The following is a 27,213-nucleotide window of genomic DNA, read 5'->3' as shown; positions in this document are numbered from 1 at the left end:
ACTCTGGGCCAGTCGTTCCTTTTTATGCTTGGCCTAGTCTACCTCGCAGGGTTGTGGTGAGGATATCCTTCATCTGTGCATGTTACACTGAGCTCGTTGGAGGAAGGATGGAATACAAACGCGATTAAGAAGAATAATTCATTGTTGTCCTGCTATCTTATTTGCCTAAAAAATAGGTTATGAATGCAGTAGAGAGTTGTGATGGGCCATGTTAATTACAAATGTGAAAGGAACAGGAAACACAGAGAAATACAGCAAAGATAACATGAATTTTAAATCTTCATCATGTTGACGCTGCTGCCGATAACCAAATACCAGCACAACTGTTCTCTTTCTAAGTTACATTGTTGTATTTGAAAAGTAACCATACACATATCTATATATGCTCATTCCAATGACATGATTAGAACAGCATTGTTAATAACAAGTGGGGACCTCTAATTATTTTATGATTCTTGTGGAGGGCAGTGGGCAGCCTTCCAAAGCACCGAAAAACCGAGGAGATGTGTTTGTGATCTGCCACGGCAGTATCTTCGGTGTGGTAGCACCAGGGTCATGGAACTCTCTACCTAATGAAAATAAGCTGTGAGTTTTAGGCACCAATTTAAGATTTTGTTGTTTGAGCAGGACTTATTTTGAAAACAACCTACTATTTTTATAACTTTGCCACATAACCCATTCTGTACCCCTCCCTGCAAAAAAATAATAATTGAAATATAGTTTGCTTTGGTTTTATTGTTATGTTCTTTGGGCCTTAACTGGGATCTTGTACACCAAATGGATACAAATATTTAAAATGAATGAAGATTCTTCCCCCTCTCTGCCTTCAGCTCTGAATTCCTTGAGTCTCAGGAACTAGTTTAGGAACTTGAAGGGGGGAGAGAGAGAGAGAGAGAGAGAGTTGTTGGGTGTGGTTGCCATACTGAGCTCTTTCCTACACCCCCCCCTTATTTTTTTCTACAAGTCTGTGGATCCAACCTTCCAAGTGTCTTAACATAGCATCTCTGTGTGTATATATTTAAGTATGTGGGGAGACTTGTCACTGTGCTACAAATTTTTACCATGACTTGTATTATGGCTTCCATATATAATAGCAGCATTCAGAGACATTGGATTATATCCATATTTATGCAAGGTCGGGTATTTGATGGGAAGCTACCATATTTTAGTGCATTTGAGGGTTGAATAATTCTGGCCTTTCCTGAGGTGGCTGAAATAATTTTTACTATTGGTTTCCCACTAATACCCTGCTAGGTACAAAAGTGTTTTTTGTTTTTTGTTAGGTTTGATTTTTGCTGCTATTAATAGCCCATGTCATCCGATCAATGGTGTGTTCTGTATTTGTGCATGCTCAAGTTTATGGAGTAAGAAAAAGAGGATGGGGAGAAGAAAAATATATATTTTGCCCGTCAAGAAATTCAGTAGTATCTGGAGAGTGGATTTATATAACTGACCCTTTTACTGGGCAGCAAATACTTATTTGGAATTCTTGAAATGCAGAAACCCAGGAAAGATTATCTCTAAGTGAGATGCATCTTGTGTGATTTGAAACCAACATAATTACCTTAGCAACAGATTGTTTCCTACCTAATGCAACAATCACTGAATGAAAAAAAGTTTGGCAAACACAAGTACATTTATGGAAGAAACCTGTTCCATTTTCAGGGAAATATGTGTATTAGCAGAGTATGATGAGGGATCTAATGTCTGGGTCATGGCAGACCATCACAGTGTGTCTTAAGAAGCACATATTTGGGGCTTAGATTTTGTGGTATTCTGGCAGGAAGACAGGTATTTTTAATTTTTTTAGGCTTAAGTTTCTCAGAAGAGGAATAAATCTATGCTAGGTTTCATATTGTAGGGACTCTTGTTTCATTTCCTCACTGCTCTAATGTTAGCGGCAATCATGCAAGTTTCAGGGTGATAAATATAATGCAGGGAAATGTTTATGTTGCACCTTCAAACTATTTAGTGACATCTCCGAAGTATGAAGCAAAATATATTGTACATGTATAAATTATACATGATTATACTGTATAATCAATAGTACATGCTATAGAACGAGGCACTGATATTTAACGTCAACTTCAGTTGGTATGACCCACGGAGAGCCTCAAGGTCCATAAATAGCAACACCCTAGTGGTCCCGGGCCCTAAGGAAGTTAGATTAGCTTCAACCAGAGCCAGGGCCTTTTCAACACTGGCTCCGGCCTGGTGGAACGCTCTGCCTCATGAGACCAGGGCCCTGCAGGATCTGATTTCTTTCCGCAGGGCCTGTAAGACAGAGTTGTTCCGCCTGGCCTTTGATTCCCTCCCCCTCTTTCTTTTTCCTTTTTCCTTTCTCCTCCTGTGATGAGGCTGCATTTTAATATTTTAATGTTTCAATATTTTAATGTTGTATTTTAATGTTGTATTTAAGTTGTATTCATTCAACTTGTTTTTATTATTGCTTGTTAGCCGCCCTGAGCCCGGCCTTGGCTGGGGCGGGCGGGGTAATAATAATAATAATAATAATAATAATAATAATAATTGAACAAAGAGTGTTCTTTTTTAAAGATATATTCTACTTTAAGAGTGTTTAACAACTGAGCCCAGTCCTATATGCAGTACAGTATAGTACAGTACAGCCCATGCCTATATGCAGCACAGTTTGAGAAGTAGCATGATCACAAGTGAAGTGGAGGTAGGGCAAGAATGGGTTTTGCGGTTAGCAAAATGTTAGCCAGGCCCTCGCCCAAGAGGAAATGTGAGTGGTTGTAAGCCATCCGGTACATGAAGAAGGAGGAAGTGGTCTGCAGCGGGCTGCTGGGTAGTTGTTGGGTTTCTGCCCTTTCAATGGATGAGCTGGCTTCTCTGATGTGGGTGAATTTAACCTTTTGCATCAGATCTTGCAGAGAATCACTCAGTATGCACATTTTAAAATATCTTATCGTGAACTGGTTAAGTCCTCAGTGTGATATGAAATGCCACGTATGAGTTGTTGCTGCTAATTATTGAAACAGAAACTCTCAAAAACAGTGTAGGGTTTTGTTCTTCAAGGGGAATTTTCTTCTGTTTTCCATGATAAGCCCACATTTAAATTTATTCATTTATAATGTGCACTTATAATCAGATGGAAAGTATGCTGGTAAAAACACTTCTGGGATCTCAAAAACACTTAAGTAGAAAATATTTTTTACTGCCAGTGGTAGCTCAGTGCACTTATAGAAATTTAATACGTTATTGGGAATAATTAAATTCCTAAACGTTCTTAAATGTTCCAGTGCTGCATTAGGAAAAGATCTCTTAAAGAGCACTCTCAGTGAGGAGGGTTTCTTTGGTCCTCTGATTCCTTGGAGGCAAAGATCTATTGAATCGCTGTCTGGTGGGCCCAGGGAAGCAGAAAACCAAACCACATTGCACCATTCCCTTCTTACTGGCTTTTGCTATCTCCACACTGCATCTTATCTCAGCACCTAGTGACCATATGCATTTGTCTTCTCCTGCTTTGCTGTTCAACCATAGGAGTGTGTGTGTGTGTGTGTGTGTGTGTGTGTGTGTGTGTGTTACCCCCCAACCTGGTAAACTAAATATTTGTGTTTTTTCCTGTTATGTTCGTATTTCACAAAACTCTCATTTTGGCCAAATGATAGGCAGAAGTAAGCTGTCATTGGCTGATATTTGTTGTGGTAGTTAATTTGTAATTATTTTTGGTAGAGAGAAGTAATGGAGTAATCCAATCCTGAAATGATTAAACACAGTGGCTCATATTCTTGAAAAACCCTGAATTGTACTATATGCCCTTTCCATACATTTAGTTTTGTCACCTTAGCTAAGCTAATGTTTAAAGCTTCCTCAGCATGGCCAGGAAGGCATGGAATATTTTATTCTACATATTAAAATTACAAGGCAGGTTTTATGCTGTCAGATAATTTTTTTACTAGTATGTGGCCATAAAAAGACGACTTGCTTAAAGTGTTTTGCTCTTTGCTTTCATACTGTGCATGCTATCCTTTGTAGTGTTTAGTATTTGATGCTGAATTTTTCCAGATATTTCTTGTCTGGTGACTTATTTTATTGAACACTATTTATTTACTGCTTGGTTGTTAAAAATAAAACAATATACAATAAAACATAAATAAAATAAGTAAAATAAAACATAAATAAAATAAATAAAACAAAACATTAATTTTTCAATTAAAAAAACACAGCTAAAACATAGTATTTGTTCTGGCACAAATACAACAGAAGGTTGAGAGCTTCTTGTTACCCTCTGTTAAACAGAATTTACATTTGTTCTTTTGCAACACTGTGTGTCATTGTCTCACCACAGGACAGCCACAAAGTCACCACAAATGCAACTAATGGTACAGAAAGCAAAGGCTATGCTAAGATTATTAGAAGGAGCTGTGTGATCTTTCTTGTGATGGGGAGGGGGTGACACTAAAATTTAGTGTTCTTCTTTCAATCATTAGATTGTTATTCCAGCAACTTAAAGGGCTAATTTTGACATAATCTTTTTCACCCACAGGTGAAGTTCCCATGTATATTCCCGTGAATGGATATACATGGAGATCTGATGTAAACGAAATATTTGCTGATTTCTTTACTGTTGTTAGGAAATCAGGAGCATCCAATGGGTTTGCATTGGTCATAGTTCAGAATTGGTCATAGTTCGTGCATATATATATATATATATATATATATATATGTACCAACACTTATTTGGCTGACTAAAGGACAATATGAAAGGCCTTTGTACCCAACCTGTGTGTGAAAATCTAAAAACTGCTTCCAATATAGGGCCTTGTGCACCTTAAAGAGCTATTTATTATTTCATAAGCTTTCATGGAATAATAAATGAGTTTTTAAGGTGTCACAAGACTCTGTGTGATTTTTGCTGCAAGTGACTAAAACAATTACCCTTCTATAAATCATTATGTGTGCTAAATTATGGTTTCCTTATATATTGATTTTTTGGTGCAAAGACATGCAGAGTGGTGAACAGTATATTTATGCAATAAAATAGATCATGATTATAAACAAATCATTAGAATAATACAAGAAAGCAAAATCATAAAATAACTGATAGTGGCATACAGTGGTACCTCGGGTTACATACGCGTCAGGTTACATATGCTTCAGGTTACAGACTCCGCTAACCCAGAAATAGTGCTTCAGGTTAAGAACTTTGCTTCAGGATGAGAACAGAAATCGTTCTCCGGCGGCGCAGCAGCAGCAGGAGACCCCATTAGCTAAAGTGGTGCTTCAGGTTAAGAACAGTTTCAGGTTAAGAACGGACCTCTGGAACGAATTAAGTACTTAATCTGAGGTACCACTGTACTTACACAGTGAGTGGCCAAAGTGCTATAGTATTCAACCTACTCAAGGCAGTCTTATTCAACCCAATCACCAACTTTTATTCCTATAGTCTCTATCCCTCTCCTACTACGTCAGGGTGAACAAGCAGATCCTCTTGCCCCATATGTCCCTCTTAACAGGACCCTATCTAGCCCCTCACTCCAAACTAAAGGAGTCTCCATAAAAATACTTCCAATCCTGGAAGTCCCTGTCTTCACAGGATAGGCTGGCTGTTCCTGAGCCTGCCAGCTCTTAAGTTTTTCTTCAGGCACTGCAGGCCAGATGAAGCCTGAGGATGCTTGAGGGAAAACACCACCCCCTGGCAGCTGGTCCATGCCTTGTAATTTAGAGTCTCTGCTCCTCAGCTTTCCTGGCAATTGCATCTGTGTGCAAATTCTGTTTACTAGAGATTCTTGCAGGGATGGCAAATTGGAATTCCCCTTCTCTCATTCTTGTTATCCAGTGCCTTAGTCTGTGAGCTAAAGGCTCACATTAACTAGGCAGCTCCCCCCCCCCAAATGACTCCTGCCTGGGGTTCAGGTGGGGAGACAGTAGAGTGCTGTGAAATGTTCCCCTTTTGAAGTAAAATATGACTGTGTTGGACTTGCTTTGGAATTGTCTAAAGGTAAAGGTAAAGGGACCCCTGACCATTAGGTCCAGTCGTGACCGACTGTGGGGTTGCGGAGCTCATCTCGCTTTATTGGCCGAGGGAGCCGGCGTACAGCTTCTGGGTCATGTGGCCAGCATGACTAAGCTGCTTCTGGTGAACCAGAGCAGCACACGGAAACGCCGTTTACCTTCCCACCAGAGCGGTACCTATTTATCTACTTGCACTTTGACGTGCTTTCGAACTGCTAGGTTGGCAGGAGCAGGGACCGAGCAACAGGAGCACACCCCGTCACGGGGATTCGGCAAGTCCTAGGCTCAGTGGTTTAACCCACAGCGCCACCCGCGTCTACTTACATGTAAATTGGATAGCATTGTGATTACTATTTTCAGTCAGTTGGAACTCCACTGATATCTTAACTAGGTCTTAAGTACCACTTAAGTCCAGGATTGCGTCCTCTCTGGTCTGCTGCAACACCAACCTTTGGAGAGCACAATGATTTGGAGAGCACAGTCATTTAGGCTATCTCAACATTTTAGCTCTTGGTTGAGACTTGACCATGTGTTTACCTAGTCACTATGAGTGCAATGAAGTCACCCATTAACAAATTACATTTGGGGCCTTGTATTGCCACCCACAGAAAACTGGTTTGTGGAAGAGTGTTCAAAATGACTACTTCTCCTCCCTTATATGTAGGTTTAATAATTATACCTGGATCTTATGCCAAATTGTTGATGCAGAGATAGGGAACCTGTGACCCTTCAGATATTGTTGGACTCAAAATCCCCAGCAAGCCTGGCCAGTGGTTAGAGATGATGGAAGTGGAAGTCTAACAACATCTAGAGCAGTGTTTCCCAACCTTGGGCCTCCAGCTGTTTTTGAACTACAATTCCCATCATCCCTGACCACTGGTCTTGCTAGCTAGGGATGATGGGAGTTGTAGTCCAAAAACAGCTGGAGACCCAAGGTTGGGAAACACTGATCTAGAGGTCCACAGGTTTCCTATCTGTGGTTTAGTGCTTTCAAATCTACCTACTCCAATATGGCTTACATTTTTTTTCTTCAGATGGTTCTAACTACTTCAATAGTAAATTCTCAAACACACTTAAATGATGACACACAGATCCTGGGGGATTAAAGTGGACCTAGGACAGAACAAAGTATTAGATGTATGCATGTTACTGGCAAGCTTTGTCACCTGAGCAAGGCTGCTTTTTCTACTCTGTCTTCCAGTTTGATAGAATTCTGGCCTAGGAACAAACAGGTCCCTAATAGAAGTGTACCTTGAATTACATATACAGTGGATTGGAGTGGGTGAGAGCTTTTCATTGTGAAATTATTCATAGATCTGCCCAGCAGATGTTGGCAATTGCAAAAGGGAACAGAGGCCATTCTGTGGTCAGCCAGCATGCTTCATTTCACGTGGGCAGATCAAGGCTCAAGGCAGCAACTATTTCCTTTTAGCACGCTGGGTGACAGTGTGAGCAGCCTGTGTGGGCAAGAGCCCCGGTTAACTCATACAAAGTCACTTTTGTAACGCATCTGTTTTTTGTTAATAGGTAAGAAGGGACTTCAGTTCAAGTTTCCCTGTCCCCTGTTTTAATAAAAATGCTGACTCGTGGGCATAAACTTCTGCATTTGGAAGTTGATTTTTCTACTTTCTCACCTAGGAGCATTATTTCCATACATTAGTATACTAGCTGGCTCCATGAAGTTCATGGACAGAAGCCAAATTTAAAAGCAGCTCAGTCCTATGCCTGTGTAAAGGTAAAGGTAAAGGGCCCCTGACCATTAGGTCTAGTCATGGCCGACTGTGGGGTTGCGGCACTCATCTCGCTTTATTGGCTGAGGGAGCCGGCGTACAGCTTCTAGGTCATGTGGCCAGCATGACTAAGCTGCTTCTGGCGAATCAGAGCAGCGCACGGAAATGCCGTTTACCTTCCCGCTGGTAGACCTATTTATCTACTTGCACTTTGACGTGCTTTCGAACTGCTAGGTTGGCAGGAGAAGGGACCGAGCAACGGGAGCTCACCCCTTCGTGGAGATTCGAACCGCCAACCTTCTGATCGACAAGTCCTAGGCTCTGTGGTTTAACCCACAGCACCACCCGCATTAGGCCATGCCTGTGTACTCAGAAGCAAATCCCTCTGAGTTCTGTGGGATGCAGAGGTAGCGTGTGTAGAACTGGCCCACAAAAGTGTCTTTAAACTTTAAACCTTCAGGTTGACTCAGGACCACAAAATCACATCTGTTGGTCTGCCATCATCCCAAATATTGAATACCTTCTTCCACTTACCTTACCTGTGAACGCTAGGTTGGTAGCCTTTGGGTATTTGAAAAAAAGGAGGTTGGGGAAGAAGCCTATGGAGGGACTTCTTTGAATGTGGGGGGGGGGTGATTGAGGGATATGCATTTGGGCAGAGAGGAGGGAGGTGTGGGGCTGTGTGTGAGAAAGTGGGGAGTAGAGGGGACGAGAGAGAGGAAGGAGGAGATACGCAATTGGGAAGAGAGAGAAATACATGTGTGACTGTGTATACATGATGTGCATCAGGGTGTGGGAGTGGGGGGTGGATGAGTTAAGTGGTGTGGCCACCCTGTATATTTTTTGTGGTACTTGGGAATGCTCCCTGTTACTGGACAGAATATGTGTGTGTGTACCCGTATGAGTCAACAATGTGTGATCTCCATAGTTAAGACCAACAGGACATAGGTGACTTCCCATAGGAAGCATGAGGTTGTGCAGTGGTGGTGAGAAGGGCGGGAAGCAGCAAGGACTTTACTCTCTCTGATTTCCGTGTCCCCTGCCCCCCAAGCAGCCAGCCATTTTGTAACTAGCACCCACAACACATTCCCAAAATTCAAAATGTGTCTCTGGTCTAAGAGTGTAGACACTCCCCTGCTTTTAGTCCTTTGGTATTAATAGCCCATTGATAAAGCAAGCTTGACTCTCTGCTGGATTTCGGCCATTCTGTGTGGAAAACTAGGGTGACACCTAGGGTAAGAACCTTATAGCGTATTGTTTTCTATCCACATAGGTGTTTTTTGTTTTGTTTTGTTTATGGGGTGCATTCATACATGAGGTGGAACATAGTTCGGGAGCGATTGTACACATGCTATGCCTTAGTCAACTCTTGAGCTGAACCTTCGAGGTAGAAACACGTCTGAACCAAGTGTTTCCTGGATGTAATCCAATCAGTGGTCAGAGTGGTAGCACTTTGCTGTCTTCTTATTTGAATTGCCTAGCAGCTTCATTCATTATTTCAGCCGTTAATGAATTCTGATAACATTTACAGATGGGCAGCCGTGTTGGTCTGCCATAGTCAAAACAAAAAAAATTCCTTCCAGTAGCACCTTAAAGACCAACTAAGTTAGTTCTTGGTATGAGCTTTCGTGTGCATGCACACTTCTTCAGATATCTGAAGAAGTGTGCATGCACACGAAAGCTCATACCAAGAACTAACTTAGTTGGTCTTTAAGGTGCTACTGGAAGGAATTTTTTTTGTTCTGATAACATTGCGTATCTCCTGTCTCTTTTGCTTCTACTGGAAATGTTTAGTGAAAGATAGAAGTGCAAAGAGGTCAAAATGTTTCAATTCTTCCAAGGGAGTAAATACATACTAACTATAATTATATAGTTAAAGCATTCGTTTGAGTTAAATATGTGCTTTCTGCAACATTTTTGCATCTTTAGCTGCAATAACAATTGAGCTTTTGTTTCCGTGAAGATGATCGCATGATTTCAGCAGTGATGACAAACTGCTGGTGTTGTAACATTTATGCTCACTTGTTGGGTGCAAGAGCTCAGTGTGTAATTCCGTTTGTAAATACACAGAAGCATGAGCCAGGAAGCAAACACCCAGCAGCTCAGATGAAATATTTCAGTATATTTAAATCTATGCATATAAAGGTGCTCCTAAAGAACATCCATCAAACATATGCAAGCCTTGAATATGTGATACTTGTTTTCTCAGGCTGTGTGGTTTTTGTATTCAGCAAGGCTGATTGCACTGTCTTGGACTTTCTAGACTCTTTGCATTATAGCATTTATCTTTCAGGAACAGCACCCCTCCCGATCTTTCTTCTTTCTTTCTTTCGGCTTGTTTTCAGGGATCATATAAACTGGCTTCAAAACATCATGTTTATGGCAAATGCTTTTTTAAAAACAGAGGGGGCAGACATAACAGTTGCAATAAAATAGATGATGGCACATGCATTATCTAAAACAATATTCCATTTTGGTTTTTGTCATTTGTGGTTTTGAGTATGGAACATGGATGTTAGAAGCATATTGTAGTTTGGTCAATTAATGCCCTCCTACTCATGTAGTACTTGAAAAGTTAACATCTGTGTTTATGAAATGATGATACCGTGAGATTAAATATCTTGGCTAAGTATATGAATTAAATTTAATGACCAGTATGGGAAGTAGATATGGCCTTTGCCTGGTCTTCTATTGATTGTGACATATAGGGGTCAATTTACATGGTGAATTGGTGAAGTCCTCTGACTTTTTATGTAGCCTCATGAATCATGTTTTATCAAGGAAACTTAAATATTTCATGAAACATTACGGATGCAAAATGAACATTAAGCAATGACAGAATTAAGGTTACCAGGTTATTGTGGGGGAATTAAAAGGAACCCCCCTCTATTGAGCTTCTAGACAAGCCAAAGTAGACATTTGTTAAGGGCATATGAAGCGCTCTGTAGCACATGGTCAGAGGTGCAGCTAGTCCGACATTCAGTTCTCACAGTGGCCAATCAGATGCTTCTGGAAAACACATGAGCAGAACATGAGCACAACAGTACTCTCCCCACTCATGCTCTTCAGCAACTGACAGCCCAAGGCCTTCCACCTCTGATACTGGAGGTAGTTGAGCGATCATAAATGATAGCCACGGATAAACAGATTCAAGGAAGATAAGGCTAACTGCCTTTTAAAGACCTCATAGTTGGTGTTCACTGCTCCATATTGTGGAAGCAAATTCCGTAGTTTAATGATGTGCTATGTGGCAAAGTACTTCCTTTTGCTTGGGTGACCTCAGCTCTAGCATTAAGTGAAAACGACAAAAGCATTTACCCATGCTGTTCTTCACTTTGTACACCATTACAATGATCCTCCCTTACTCAAGTTTTCTAAACTGGAAAGCCACAAATGTTGTAGGGGAATTGCTCTCGTAGGGGCGTTGCTGTCTCCCCTTGATCATGTTGGTTGTCCTTGTCCAGCTCTGCAGTAAACTGTTTCATGTGAGGTGACCAGTAGTCCATGTGTGGTTTCACCCAGTGCTATTTTTCTAGAAAAATAATGTCAATGGTGCCTACCTGAGAGGTCCTGGAACTGAGTTCCAGTGAGTTCCAGCTGAAAAAAAGCCCTGGTCTCACCATAAATTTGTATGATAACATTGTGATATTGGTTTGCCCCAATGAGCAACCGAGCTGCCACATTTTGCACTAGCTGCAGCTTCTAACTGAACTTCAAGGGCAACCTCACATCAAACCTACGGTAAATAAGCATTGAAGGTTGCCCGTGCATGGACAACAGTGATTAAATAGCAAAATGTTTTGTGTTTCATACCTCTGTAATTAACTTCAATATGTCATAGACTCATTATCTGAAAACAATCAATCTTATCTATACAAGAACCTAGAGCAGTGCTGACCATGGTCTTATCTATGCTCATCAAAGCTTTTAAAAAGTGAGGATTGCCTTTAAGCTTTTCCATTCCTCTTAAAAATGTGCAGTGGTCACTCCTAGTGGCTAGAAAACCTGACTGTTGGCATGGCTGCTGCCTTGCACATGAAAAACACAGCTGCAAGTGTTGGGAGGGAGGGAGCATTGTTTTCTGAGGACTTTATATGGGGGGGTTGTATTTTTATTTTAACATATTTTATATGAATTAAAGTGCAGATTTTAAATATGCAGGCTTTTTTTTAAAAAAAAAGAAATGAAAACAGGACGGCATGGACTTGGGGGGAAATACATGTTGAAAGTGAGACGGATGAAAGTAGACTGATCCTTCAACCCTAGTACAGTGGCACCTCAGGATGCGAACGGGATCCGTTCCAGAGCCCCATTTGCATCCTGAGTAGAGCACAACCCGCGTCTGCGCATGCGCGGGTTGCGATTTGCTGCTTCCGCGCATGTGCGTGACGTCATTTTGAGCGTCTGTGCATGCGCGAGCAGTGAAACCCGGAAGTAACATGCTCCGTTACTTCCGGGTCGCCGCGGAGCGCAACTTGAAAATACTTAACCTGAAGCTACTTCAACCCGAGGTATGACTGTATATGGCTCCTGTCATCATTTCATGCACAAAAATGAACAGTCCACAAGGAAATAATAGTTTATAGTGGATTATTGTGGAGGGGGGAAATGCAAGGGAATGTAGAATAGACAAATGTGGATTAATGCAGTTATGTGTACTTAAAATTTGGTTACATCTGAGAATGAGTTAAAGAGATAAGCCAAAGACTGCAGAAAGGCAAATAACATGCTATGCACATGTTCAAGGAATATATTCTGCTCCTGGGGACGGGGCAACAATGGGCTTCCTTGCTTTATAGAGCAAAAGGCTTCTTGGTGGTGGGTGTTAAGAGTTTGAAGAGCAGAGTTCATAGGCAAAGATGCAATATGATAAAGTGTTGAAATATAGGGTGGATAATTAGAGGGTAACCTAAGAGTCAAGAGAGTGCTTTTTGAGAAGCGGGGCATGGTGTCATGCTTGAACACAAGAGGGAAGAAGCATAAATATCTGGACAGGTTGAGATGCAGATAACTAGGGGCATGGTAACCCGAGTTGGAAGGAAACGGGCTCATGGGGGGTACATTAGAGGTTGAAGAAAACAGCTGAGAGGCAGTTTCTCCTAATATAATGCATTTTGTATCTTATTTTCACCAATAAGAATATAAGAATAAAATATGCATTTTTGTAAACATACTTGGGTTGGAGAACTTCATAGCAAATTTCAGAGGTTTCGAATTTTGAAAGACGGCTGTGTTTCAGTTCTCCTATTGTTTCGGAAAGCGTGAATTTCATAAATTTAGCTTTAAATGCAAACTGAACTGAATTTCTCATCCATCCCTACTCTCAAGTCCCTCAGCTGTGGTCAAAGAGATAAATGTGGAATTATGCACTCCCTTGTTCCAGTATCTCTCTCCCCCCTAACCAACCTGAACATTCCCCTTGCTGTAGTTTACTGGCCTTCTCTGTGGTGATTTTTTGGAGTTTTCCCTAGGATTTGAAATAGAAAGCTAGTTAGGGTTAATTATGGTTGATGTCAGTGCCATTATATTCCTGACATGTGGTTAAAGCTAGCTGAAGAAACAAGTGGTGGATTTTATACGTGAAAGGAGGGAACATTACATGTGTGCTGGTACTTCCCTTTGTATACTACATATTGTTCTTCTGCCTTGTTTTCTGGGATTTCCCACTTCAGGCAATACCATATAGATGCTTCCTTCCTGGTTTTGCAAGATTCTTAGTGCTATATGTCTTCCAAATGTTGATAATTTATCTAGTTTTGTCAGTCATGGTTGCCCCCGCCCCCGCTGATCTCTCCCTCCTTTTCCACTTTAGTTTGCAAAAAAATTCACTTAGCTGGCTGCATTTTCTAACACCACCTCCTCGGTTTGCTTATCTGCTGATATTACTATTAGTAGCTTCAGCAATTTTTTTTGCTAAGGTGCATAAGAAGGTGAATGGCATGTTTGTGGTGTAATCTAACTGCAACCCCCATTCAGGTTTACTTACTGGAACCAAAATGGGACTCTTTTGTTTTCTAAGTGTCCTATCTTACTTCCTTTCTTGCCCGTCAAATTGCAAGGCTTTTTCATTGAAATCTCATTTATTAAGCTTCCAAAATGCACAGAAACTATTAAGGGCATGTTGGATTTGAATAGAAGAATCCACTATGTCCATCAGACAGCAGAGGGATGCGGGTGGCGCTGTGGGTAAAAGCCTCAGCGCCTAGGGCTTGCCGATCGCAAGGTCGGCGGTTCGAATCCCCGCGGCGGGGTGCGCTCCCGTCGTTCGGTCCCAGCGCCTGCCAACCTAGCAGTTCGAAAGCACCTCCGGGCGCAAGTAGATAAATAGGGACCGCTTACCAGCGGGAAGGTAAACGGTGTTTCCGTGTGTGGCTCTGGCTCGCCAGAGCAGCGATGTCACGCTGGCCACGTGACCCGGAAGTGTCTCCGGACAGCGCTGGCTCCCGGCCTATAGAGTGAGATGAGCGCACAACCCTAGAGTCTGGCAAGACTGGCCCGAACGGGCAGGGGTACCTTTACCTTTACCTTACCAGACAGCAGAGAGACTGCCTGATGCCAGAATCAGATAATAAATTGTGAGAGGTGCCTACTGAAGATTTTGCAGGGGTGAATAATTTTCATGCCATGTTTAAATGATGGTGATCGTAGATACATGTTTGGGGTTGCTTAGTGTACAGCTAAATATTTGTCCAAGTCTGTTCAATACTTTTGTTTACTTTTATGTTCTTACTATCTGTTGAGCTAAAGGAGTCGTGTAGTTCAGTGTTTCCCAACCTTGAGCCTCCAGCTGTTTTGAACTACAATTCCCATCATCCCTGACCACTGGTCTTGCTAGCTAGGGATGATGGGAGTTGTAGTCCAAAAACAGCTGGAGGCCCAAGGTTGGGAAACACTGGTGTAGTTCATTCATATCTACTCACTGAGATACAACTGCAGTGGCCCAAATGAGAAAATGAAGGACTAAAGTGGAGAATAAGTTCTGGCTGGTGGACCCTGACATCACACGTTTTAACTTCAGAGGAAAGAATCGGGAAGACACAGTTCGTTTGAGTTCATTCTGTGCTTCCAAAGAAAAGCAATCATTTCCCTGGAAGCCTTTGAATTTAGCTTTTGCATCCCTGACTTGAATTCAAGTCAAGTGTGCAACAGAAGACTGCAAGTCCTCCTTACGTTAGGGATCTGCTCCACTTGCGGTCTTGTGTTGGGAGCTCCTGTATGGAGGCATTTGGTGCCAAATTTAAAAAGTGCTCCCAATTGTTCCTTTCTAGCCATAGCTTTACATGCCCCACAAATCATGTCAGGTGTAGGGCATGACTGGGGTCAAACTGCCGAATGGGCCAAATTAGTACACTGGTGGATCTAATTTGGGCTGATTGCCATAGGTTTCCTGTACTATACCTGTGTCAGATTCTGACTCCGGTTTGTCAAATCTTGTCATGACAAATAACAATACAAAAGTTGAGAGTATAGTGCCATTGCAGAGAATGATGGTTGAACTTCCCTTTGCAGCCAAAACACATATTGCTAGCTTAGCTTTATGCTGTCATTTGAAATGTGACCTCGGTCTGAGGAAGCTACACCTGCTAGGAAGTGGCCCACCTGCTAGGAAGCTACTGAAGTGGATCTGCCCCACCCATCAAGCTACGTCTTGCTCCTCTCCTGCCACTTCTGTGACAAGGAATCAGCACTGCCTACTCTCACTTTTTGCGAAGTGAAGTTAAACCAGTGTAGCCCTGGTGAGTCATTCGTGCTGGGGCTTCTACCTACAATGTTTTCCAGTGCAGTGGTATGTTAATTTTTTCCCCCAATCTGGTGTAAAATGATTATGTTGTAAAGAATATAGCTAACTTTAAGGGATGAGACTAATATCTTACTAAAGGAATAGTTCTGTTTATAATTTACTCTTCAGAAGAGAATTGTGTGCTCATCTAACTTCCTTGAAGAGGTATTTATGAAGCAGATTCTTGTCATGTTGGTTACTTTATTAAGCCCAAATTCTTATACATAACGCCATGTGAGTAGTATGGTGCTAGTTGGCATACTGGAAAATTGAGGATAAGCATCAAAATTTGTTATATTATAAATTAGGAGGCAGAGAATTGAAGTAAGTCCAGAGTGTGATAATAATAAACCTGGTTTGCTTAGGATACTTTTTTGTGAATTTTTTTTTACATGACCTTTTTGCATATAATAAATGCATTAAAGGGAACTGGATAGAGACCTTTTTCTCCCTCTCTTACAACACAAGATCTTAGGAGCATCTACCAAAAATGATTGGCAGTAGAAGCATGACCAACCAAAGACAGGGTAGCACACAATGCATAAGATGTGGTTGTAGCAGGATAGGTCTATCAAGAGCACTTGGCTATGATAATTAAATGGAGTCCTCTGGAGCATGATGGGCGGGTGTGGGGGCTGCAGGGGGTAGGGGAGGAAGGGGGATTCCATTGCATCAGCTAACATGATGTCGGATATCACCCACAGGAAATAAAATTGCATGACATTTCATTGACCTTTATGAACTAGTGCTAAACAGTCCTGCTGAAGCCTTCACTTTATGACGGTAAAACGTCTGTGGATCAAATTGTAGAATAATAATGGAAATGTAGAATCTTATTTTTCTTTGGGCCTCCACTCCCTGCCAAAATGCTTAGCTGACAATATGTGTCATTGGCAAAGGGCATGTTTTCCCATTTGGAGTTGATAAAGGCCAGATAATTTTGAAGCCTGAAAAACAGCTCAGCGTCGGAGGTTAGATCAAAACTATTTCCAAAGAAAATCTTCTTTCTTCTTTGGAATGTTTTTATGTTTAAAATAAGATAATACGACTTTGCCCATAGTCGTACTCTGTGCGAGGCCTGCTGGTTGCTGGCAAAATGCTTTTTGATGATTTTTGGCCAATATTTGAGTAATATTTAAGGTAGATTTGCAATTGCGGTAATAGAGACTTTCCTTCAGTATAAGCGTGAGGCCAGAATTATGTGTTAGGGCCATGAAAAGCAACAGCCTAGCACAGCCTTCCCCAACCGGGTGGAGCTTTATATGGGTTTACCAATATGCATACCTGAACGTAGCCGTTCACAGGAACTGACTCCTCTCTGAGGATATCCACTTTTAAGTTGACACATGCAGAAGAAATGTTTGTGAATTTATGCTTCTACTAAAGTGCATATTTACGTTACTGGGTTCTTACGTTATCTGCTTTCTCAATACTTAATGGAAAACCTCAATAAACAAATATTTAAAGAAGAAGAACAACACATGGAGAGTGTGATGCGTTAGGTAAAGGTAAAGGAACCCCTGACCATTAGGTCCAGTCGTGGCCGACTCTGGGGTTGCTGCGCTCATCTCGCTTTATTGGCCAAGGGAGCCGGCTTACAGCTTCCAGGTCATGTGGCCAGCATGACTAAGCCGCTTCTGGCGAACCAGAGCAGCGCACGGAAACGCCCTTTACCTTCCCGCCGGAGTGGTACCTATTTATCTACTTGCACTTTGACGTGCTTTCGAACTGCTAGGTGGGCAGGAGCAGGGACCGAACAACGGGAGCTCACCCTGTCGCGGGGATTCGAACCGCCAACCTTCTGATTGGCAAGTCCTAGGCTCTGTGGTTTAACCCACAGCGCTACCCGCGTCCCTTAGCTTGTCTCAAACAAGCCAATTTAATGAAGTAGGAGAGAGTGTAGACATATTGAATCAATCGCATATGTGAAACACACCTATTCTGTTAGCTGCCCACCACACCTCACCCCCTGATGGGCTTGTCTCTCCCCATACTAGGTTGACAGAGGTTTCTTAGATGCAGTATGAAGTTGTCAGTGTGGTGTTGCAATTACTGCCATGACACATGCCTATCTTTAATGCAGGGGTGAGGAACCTATTGCCCCCAACAGCCCCAGCCAGATTGGCCATTGGATGATGAAAGTTGTAGTCCAACAACATCTGGAGGGCCACAAGTTCCCCACCCTGCTTTAAGGAATCTGCAGTCCTTAAAATGAGATTAGTGAATAGCTGCTTTATAGGCTAGATGAAAGGACACTGTGAGGGAGCAGCAGTACAGGCAATTGTAGTGGGGAATATACAACCAACCCTTAAATATTTGCATGATTATATTGTTTTATATCAAAATTCAATGTGGATGTTATAAAAATTATATCAGTCAATTTCACATTGTAATACTAGTAAGAGCAGCATGCTTGTCTGAAGGGTTTTCACTATGAAACAATAAAAGGAAATTTGTTTTATACTTAAAAAATACCACACACTGTGTACTAATTGGCCTCTTCAGGAACATTGTCAGGCATATTGAAATTATTCCCCCCCCCCCAAGTTCTTATTTATATGAAGAATGCATTGAGGAGGAATCCACAGAGTGGCAGTTTTAAAGAGTATTAGTCAATTTTAACTGCAGAACAGGAAGCTAAATAGGATTGATGGGGCTTTCATTTGCATATGGAGTCAATTAATTCTTAAGCAGCCTTCTAACAGTAGCTACTTTGTGGAGCTTGGAGAACATATCCTCCTTACACAACTGTTAGAATGTATATTATAGAACTGAGTCCTTAAGTATGTTTAAAGCCAAGAATAGAACAAATTGAAGAGTGTAATTTATTAATAGCTTTGCTTGTTAGGAAAGCTGTAATCAGAGTGCAGCATGAATATATTTACAGTTATTGCTTTATTATCTACATAAGTTATTCGACGTTATTTCTATATCTAAAGTTTTTACTTACAAAAATTGTTTACTGTTGCTTTCTCAATTAATGTGGGGAAAATAAACTATAGTTGCTTCTGAAGAGGTTTTTTTCTTTTTTCTGTGTAGATTCTCTATTATTCCTGTTCCTGAAATTCCTATTTAATTTTTAGAAATCCTTTAAGCTGAAAATATTGAGCATCAGGTAACGTACATTGTGTGTCTGCATTGCGTTGGTCGTTTTGACCAAAATAAAGAGAGAAATAAAAGTAGAGTATGGCGCAATATGTGTTCGGACAAAATGTAAATCCATGGTTTGTTTTTAGAAAGGGAAATGCTTTCTTGTAGTAGTTGTAGTTGTTGTAATAGTGGAAATAATAATAGTGAGAAATCACTGTATGGGTTTTTTTGGGGGGGGGGGGAGTTTGTTTCTATGCCACCTTTTCTCCCGAAAGGTCAACAAGGTGAAACATAAAGGTTAACAGTAATAAAAAATTCAAGCAGTTTGGCAGATTACATTGCTGGGCAAGCCCATAAGAATCTTTATTATCTTCCGTATGTGGTATTCAATTGCTGGTGTGACAATAAATACAAAGGAAAAAGAAAATGATACACAAGCCCCTAAACATAATACTACAATTATGAACATGCTTAGCCAGTTGGATCACTGTCTCAAATCAAAGATCAATGACACAAAGCATTGCACTGGATTTGTTAAATTTAAAACTGGCATGAATTTTGGGAAGGGATGGTGCGCATGCAGGAGGAGGAGAAATACCAAACTTGAGTTATACCAGTCTGTACATTTAGTTCTGATTTCACTTTTATCTGCCCTGTCTTGGCTATGTGTAGCTATTGAGCGTAAAATATTATTGGGAAGTGTATATAATAAATCTGTAGACGATAGGGTTCTTTCCATAGGAAGAGTACAAGCTGTGCTTTCAGGGCATTTCCCAGAATAAAAGTCTCATGAATAAGGCCCTCAGTAGTTAACAGTTAACAGACTCTTGGGCTTTTCCAAGTTGAAAATGCCACCGGGGATTGAAGTTATTATGCAGGCACATGAGATCAGCCTGCTCAGTGCTGTGGGTGTCAGTGCTCTGCATGTAGTAATGTTTGTTCTTCTTTCTGCCAGCTGCAAAGAATTCAAGGCCAACTTCAAGATACAATGAATTTTAAGACTGCAGGGGGTTTGTTCTGTTTTGTGATACAGTTTTCTGGTAAACGGTCACACTGCTTCATTCCTATTCCAGTGGCAGTTAAGGACTAAAATAGAGCGGTTTGTATTAACACAGAGTTCCATGCTTGGGTTTGGCCACATTCATGCGCTGTACTTATTGTGAGGTAGATTAATTAAGATTTTGTTTGTGGCATAGGCACCAAGCCAGTTACTGTACGCTATGTAACAAATACGGAAATACACAAAGGGATTTCCTCTCTTTAGTCCACCTGCCACAAAGCAAATATCACTTTGTGTGTCTTTTTATTATGTCTTTTTGCGGCGTGTCTTTTACAGTACAAAATAATTACGGGACATAATACTTGCATAGATTTACACTTATAGAAGTAGTTTAGGCTAACAATGGAATAGTAAACTTTTAATCCTTTTAGAAAGTTTTGACTCTGTTTTTTGGAAGGAGCTGAGCCAATAAAAACAGAGAGCAGTGTTGTGTGACAACTGGAGTCTAGCTCTAGGAAGAGAGAAGATAAAGCTTTAAACTCAGTCTCCTAATTCCTGTTTTTGGCTCACAACTAGGAGCTTTTCCATTTCTCTGTTTCACCACTGCGCTTTGTTAAACTTACCAAATCAATGCCATTTCCCTCAAATTTATAGATTTCATAGTTCCAGCTTCCCTTATATTGTTATTTTAAAACATCAAGCAACATTGCACTTTTCCTTCAAGTTACGATTTTCCAACATCTTCCTCCTGTTAGGATTGGTTTCTCAGATGTTTATGTGCCAAGAAACATCTAAAATACAGACTGTTTTATCAGCAGAGCCCTATCTGTTTTTCAGCTTTATTCTCATTTTTTCTTGTGCTGAGCAGTGAGTACACATGACTAATGCACTGTTCCCTGCCCCCTGAAAAGTGCCTCCATTTGGAAACCTTTTAAGGCCAAGTGAGGTGTGTCAGGTTGATCAAGGTGAACTTCGAGATCAGCCACATTCCCATATAAAGCAGTGAACAGGAGAGTATTTTGCTTTACCTGTAAAATGAGTGTGTAAACTGCTGTTACTCTTAAAAGATCTTCTGAATTCCTTGTTTATATATGGACAGGGCATTGAAAAGAAACATGTCTGTCATGTTTAGTTTGGCCTGTATTGATTTGTGTGGGATCATTTGTCTTGTGACCTACTGTAAAAGGTAGGTTCATTCTCAGGACCACCACCTGTTGATATCCACCTGCATGGATGCTGCTGCTGCCACTCAAGAAGGGTGAGCATGGTGCTGGTCCTCCTCTGATGAGTGCTGATGCTGGCCTTGACCCAAATTGTAGTTGTTGCTTTCTATAGAAGCAAGATGATTGGAAGAGGAGAGAGGGATGCAGCTGTAGTCATCGTTTTATTTGCATCTTTCTTCATAGGTCTTGGGTCTGAAACTGCCATATGATTAACATACTACTTCTAATATAACATTTAAAACTGAGCCTGACAATTCAGCTGAGACCTGATTCAAGTATACCCAACTCTTCATTTTTTACAGTCTGCTTCGCCCTGAAGACTTAAGTCAGTTAGTAATTTTAAAGCAGCAAATACATTCGAATGAAACTCACACAGGTTAAAATATATTAGAAGCCTCAGCCTCTCTATCAGATTGAGTTTTAACCACTGAATTTCACCCAAATATTGCAGTGCTTTTTTTTTTTTTTAATGCTTGGGTTCTGGTGAGTTCTCCAGCAGGAGGAAACTATGTAAAGACAGACACCCTCTGACAAAACATGGCCTGTGCCAAAAGTACTGCTTCAAATGGTTGCAAAATTAAATTTATTATTTTAACAGCAGCAGCTTATTGCTGACATAGTCTGAAAGATAACATTATGATTTACTAGTTTCTTTAGAATCTGTTGCCTGCTTGTGTGCCTCCCAGTTTGTGTATTTCCCTACCTCCAACACTTTCCACTGGCTGACAGTTTCAAAAATGCAGCAAAAATTAAATTCTAGTTAATCAGGACAAGTTTGAATTGTTATATTATATTGAAAGTTGTTTTAAGGTACAGTGGTACCTCAGGTTACATACGCTTCAGGTTACATATGCTTCAGGTTACAGACTCCGCTAACCCAGAAATAGTACCTCGGGTTAAGAACTTTGCTTCAGGATGAGAAGAGAAATTGTGCTCCGGCGGTGCAGCGGCAGCAGGAGGCCCCATTAGCTAAAGTGGTGCTTCAGGTTAAGAACAGTTTCAGGTTAAGAATGGACCTCCGGAACGAATTAAGTACTTAACCCGAGGTACCACTGTATTTTCTAATCCTCATCTCGTGTGCCCCATTTTAAGATTTTAATCAGTGTCCCTTTCTTGTTTAAAATTAAGACACTCATGGCTAGAATGGTAAAATCTAGCTAATTCTTAATCATCCTTGTTGATGTGCAAATGGTTTGCTTATGACCATTTTGTGTGGAACTGTCAGAGAAGGCTTACTGAAAATGAGATATATTTATGCCCAGTATGTACCGGTACCTCTTATCTGTCCATCAGTTATTATCAAAGGAGAAGATAAAATTTGGTACAGTTTATTCTGATGAGTCTGTCATCTACTTATCATTTCCTTTTCCTTTGGCTAGATGCAGAACAAATAACAGTGTGGGTTGATTTATTACTTTTCTGTGTATTCTACAAACCATTTTCTTCTGCGTTTGTTTTATGATAGTATCTTAGCAATGTTTTGTGTAAACACTTGAAACATTTCAACACTGATTATTTGTACTTCTTTCTTTGGGATGGAGTCTTATATTTAGGCAGATATCCATGTATCATAGCCTACAGCAGCTTTTCTCAGCCTTAGGTCCCCAGATGTTGCTGGACTACAACACCCATCATCCTGGCTAGCAGGACCAGTGGTCATGGATAATGGGAGTTGCACTCTAACAACATCTAGGGACCCGAAGGCTGAGAAAGACTGGTTTACAGTAATCTGAAGGAGAGATTGTATGACTGAGGCCAGTGTGATGCCATACTAAGCTTTTTGTCTCCCACCATTTTTACTTTAAAATATTGCTAAATCTTTATCTCTGTCTGGCACATTTTCTAAAAAAACAACAACAGTGCTGCATTTTCTTTAGGAGGCTTTTATGTTACTGAAGTGTGGAATGATATGCCTTAAATGTTCAGTAAGAGCACAGTGGTTGCCTCTGTACCAGAGCTTCACACTCAAGGAATTCTCTTCTCAGGGTGGACACTTGCTTTTTCTGGCATTCCATGAAAGGTTCCAAACTCCATGGGCATTAAAGACTCTCCCGTTGACTTTACGGCAGGAGCCTTCTGATGCAGCAGGCTTGAGGGCTGCCTTGTCATTTTTCTTTTCTGTTTTCTATGGTTCTGGGAAAGCTGGGGGTGGGTCCGTTCCATCAGTACAGACTGTCCTGGAGAAATCCACCTAATTAAGATTAAACATCGGTTTACTATCTTTTGGACATGTTGTACAAAAAATGTTCTTTTAGCATACAATGGCACACCTCTTCCTACCTGTGTACATCCCTCCAATGTCCATGCAGCCAGAGAAAAGCAACAACAACCCAGCTGAGCCAGGGCAAAATGAGGAAACAGAAGTGAACGATGAGTGTTGCATTCTCATGGCTTTTTGGGTAATGTTTGTTAGGATGGTTGGTTGTGATTTGCATATGTTATTAGAATTAACTTCTCAGCAAAAGCTAATAACACGGAGAGGCAAAACCTCCCTCTCCCACTAGGGAGTGGAATCAAACACTAAATAAACTAGGCAGGGTGTTTCTGTATCATTTTGCATTATAAAATGCAACCTAGGATCAGGCCTTTTTTTCAGCTGGAATTTGTTGCACCTCCCAAGTGGGCGCTATTGCCATTCTAAGAGAACAAGGGAGGCATTCATGGTGAATACTAGCACCTCTTTTTCTAGAAAAATAGCAGTGTCTAGGACCATCTCCTGAAAGTACTGAGCAAAACTACAAGCAACTTTCCAGTATTTGCCTTTTTAGCCCCTTCAAGGGGCTAAATCAACAAGTCCCAATATGGACAAAACATCAGTGTTTCAATTCAGACTCATATCTGGCTGTCTTAATGGCTATTCCTTTAGCTCTGGTACTTTGTGAAGCCCAAGGAAAGGTACTTTGTACCACTGAAAGCAAGTGAGGTGTATGCTAAAGCTGTTGTAGGCCTGTGATATGTGATTGCACCATTAGTTAGGATGTGCTAGAGTCTAGATTACCAGCTTGATCATACACTGGTATGTACTGATTCACTGCCATCCCATAATGTAGTTCAGATCCGCTGAGCATCAGCATGTAGCTTGAAGTTGAATCAATCTGCATGCTGTACACAATAAGCAATAATTGTCATTTGTTTGTGGTCAATGAACTATTCACTGAAAGGCTCCAAAAACCGTTCAACTGATTGGCACTGATTGAAAGCCTGTGGCCTGGAGGCAATAATTATATGGTTTATTTGGGGGGAAGAAAGCTGCACCTGCTTTATATTCTCTTGTATAAATGAACACAGTCATTTACTTCTGTGGCAGGAGGTAAGGGAACTGCAGCTCATGATGCTATTGAGACAAAGGCAAAACCTCCCCCTGCCCCAGGCAGCAAAGTCAGTACTGGCTGGTGGTGAGAGCAGGTTTTGCTCCCAGGTCACCTGTGCTGCTGACTGCAATGGGTTTATACTTCCTGTCAACTGCTCCCATTAGCTAATGCAGCAAAACATTAATTGATATAATGGGAAAGATTAAAATGCTGGGTGTCCCCCCCCCCCCCCAATTCATGTTTTTCTTTGTGAAAGAAGATGACACATATTGACTGCAGGAATGAGGAAAAGGTATCTTCTCCTTGATCTGTCTGGCTGGTAATATGCACTGTTGTTAATGGTAACCCTAGATACCCCACTTTTAACCATGGGTTCAAAACACTTCCATTCTTGCCCTCCCATGATGTCTCTTATCTCCTTTTCTCAAAGTAGGGTAGAAGAATGAGAATCACTGTCCCCCAATGGAAGAAAGGAAACTTTTCAACTCCTTAGCTTTTGGGGAACTAGTCCCTATTCTTTCTGCATCCAGACCACCTCATAGTAATTACTATAAAACAGTAAGTGTGATGTTCTAGGCCAATTTTGATACCTGAGGTGGAGATCCTGAATCTCAAAGACCACCACAACAGCCAACATCTTTCCTCACCTTCTTCCTCACCTTTTGTAGAGAGAGTCAAGCGTGCAAATAAAGGCATTGTAATAAGTAGCTCGCAGCTTACACACATTTAACTTGAGTGCATTCAGCTTTGTGCACTTGGATATATATATATATATATATATATATATATATATATATATATGGAAAGGGGATGGTCTGGAAAAAAAGATTTTGGCAATCCTACCTGCCATTGAACCCAATGTGTTTTGACTATATGTGGTTTGGCTTTATGCGCTACCCCGGGAACGTAACCCCATGTAAGCGGAAAGTTGCCTGCATAGATGCAGTCTTCTCTCCTTCACTTTCAGCCTTTCAAGCAGTTAATATAGGATTGTTTCATTCTTTCCTTGTTTCTCAGAATATGTTCATGTTTACCACAGTTAACACTTGATTCTTCAATTATATTAATTTCTTCCTCATCGAAAGAGACATTTAAAATGAGTCTTCAGATGAGCTGTCTCATCTTGACATATCTGGCTGGTAATATCTTAATCACAAGCAAACTCAAGAAATGGCAGCAACACTTTCACAGTTCTTTTCCCATCTCCATCGCAAAGTCCTTGGGCAGGGAAGAGGTTATAGGGCAGTGGAATCCCTAGCCAAAGTGGATCCTGGCAAATCGCCCAGAACAACTGTTCCTATTGGCTGCATTTTTCACTAGTGTGCCGTATAAGGATGTTGGACATATCATCAGAAAACGCAACCAGGAAAAAAAGAGAGGAACCAGAGATTGAATGTGGATCAGTACTTTTGGCAGTAGATCCAGTGCGGTCCTGACACATGAGAAAGGAACAGCTATGATGGTAGAAAGATGGTTACTTTTCCAACAGCCACATGTCTTTAGCTTGGGCACATGATACCCCTTACATGGAGCTTTCTGTGTAAGATTTTAAAAGGTTACAAACAAATATATCTGTTCAGATATAAAAGGATAACTATCAAGTTTATGTTACAGATGGGTAGCCGTGTTGGTCTGCCATAGTCAAAACAAAAAAAATTCCTTCCAGTAGCACCTTAAAGACCAACTAAGTTAGTTCTTGGTATGAGCTTTCGTGTGCATGCACACTTCTTCAGATACACTGAAACAGAAGTTGCCAGATCCTTCTATATAGTGAGAAGGTGGGGAGGGGTATTACTCAGAGGAGGGTGGGGATGGGTGATTGGCAGATAGCTGTGATGAGCCTGTTGACGACTATTAACGACTGCAGTAGGTCTTACAGGAAAAAGCAAGGGGTGAGAAGGTGAAAAATGGCTTTGTCATGTATAGTGAGATAAGAATCCAATGTCTTTATTCAGGCCAGGTGTCTCCATGGTTTTAAGTTTGGTAATGATTTGCAATTCAGCAGCTTCTCTTTCCAGTCTATTTCTGAAATTCCTTTGTAGTAAAACAGCTACTTTGAGATCTTGTATAGAATGTCCTGGGAGATTGAAGTGTTCTCCTACTGGTTTCTCTGTCTTGTGATTCTTGATGTCAGATTTATGTCCGTTTATTCTTTGGCGTAAGGTTTGGCCTGTTTGTCCAATATAGAGAGCTGAAGGACACTGTTGGCATTTGATGGCATACACAATGTTAGACGATGAGCAATTAAATAGTCCAGAGATGGTGTGTGTGATGTTGTTGGGGCCAGTAATGGTGTTGTCCGGGTGTATGTGGCAGCAAAGTTGGCATCTGGGTTTATTGCAGGCTCTGGTGCCAGTGTCCGTGTTAAGTCTGGTTGTAGTATTATTGTGGGTTAGGAGTTGTTTAAGATTGGGTGGCTGTCTGTAGGCAATGAAAGGTCTTCCTCCCAGAGCTTGAGAAAGAGAACTGTCATTGTCCAGGAGAGGTTGTAGATCTCTGATGATGCGTTGTACTGTTTTAACTTGGGAGCTGTATGTGATGACTAGAGGAGTTCTGTTATTTTCTTTTTTGGGTCTGTCTTGCAGCAAGTTCTCTCTGGGTATCAGTCTGGCTCTGTTGATCTGTTGTCTAACTTCATCTGCTGGGTATTTTAGTTCTAAAAAGGTTTGCTGTAGATCTCTTAGGTGAGAGTCTCTGTCTGTAGAATTGGAACAGATACGGCTGTAACGTAGTGCCTGGCTATAAACAATGGACTGTTTGGTATGTTTGGGATGGTGGCTAGAGGCATGTAGATATGTTTGTCGGTCAGTTGGTTTACGGTATAAGGTGGTGTCTATGCGCCCATCCTGTATTTTTATAGTAGTGTCCAAAAAATGTATTTCTTGCATAGATTGATTCATTGTTAGGTTGATTGTGGGGTGAAAATCATTGAATTTCTGGTGGAAGGTGTTCAGGGTCTGTTGACCATGTGTCCAGATGATAAAAATATCATCAATGAATCGCAGGTACAAGAGAGGTTTGAGTGGGTAGGAGTTTAGGAAACGTTGTTCTAAATCTGCCATGAAGATGTTGGCATACTGTGGGGCCATGCGGGTGCCCA

At 41.1% G+C, this 27,213-nt stretch overlaps 1 protein-coding gene across 6 annotated transcripts in view; it reads left to right on the top strand.

Annotated features, from left to right (window-relative positions):
• The window catches only part of QTGAL (queuosine-tRNA galactosyltransferase), a 182,298-nt gene that overhangs the window by 59,908 nt on the left and 95,177 nt on the right, over positions 1 to 27,213 (top strand). The gene's annotated exons all lie outside the window — the stretch shown is intronic.

The sequence above is a fragment of the Podarcis muralis genome, chromosome 2 (assembly GCF_964188315.1).
Source record: "Podarcis muralis chromosome 2, rPodMur119.hap1.1, whole genome shotgun sequence".
NCBI classification, from domain to species: domain Eukaryota; kingdom Metazoa; phylum Chordata; class Lepidosauria; order Squamata; family Lacertidae; genus Podarcis; species Podarcis muralis.
The sequence above is the reverse complement of the archived record's forward strand: the minus strand, read 5'-3'. Positions and strand labels throughout refer to the sequence as shown.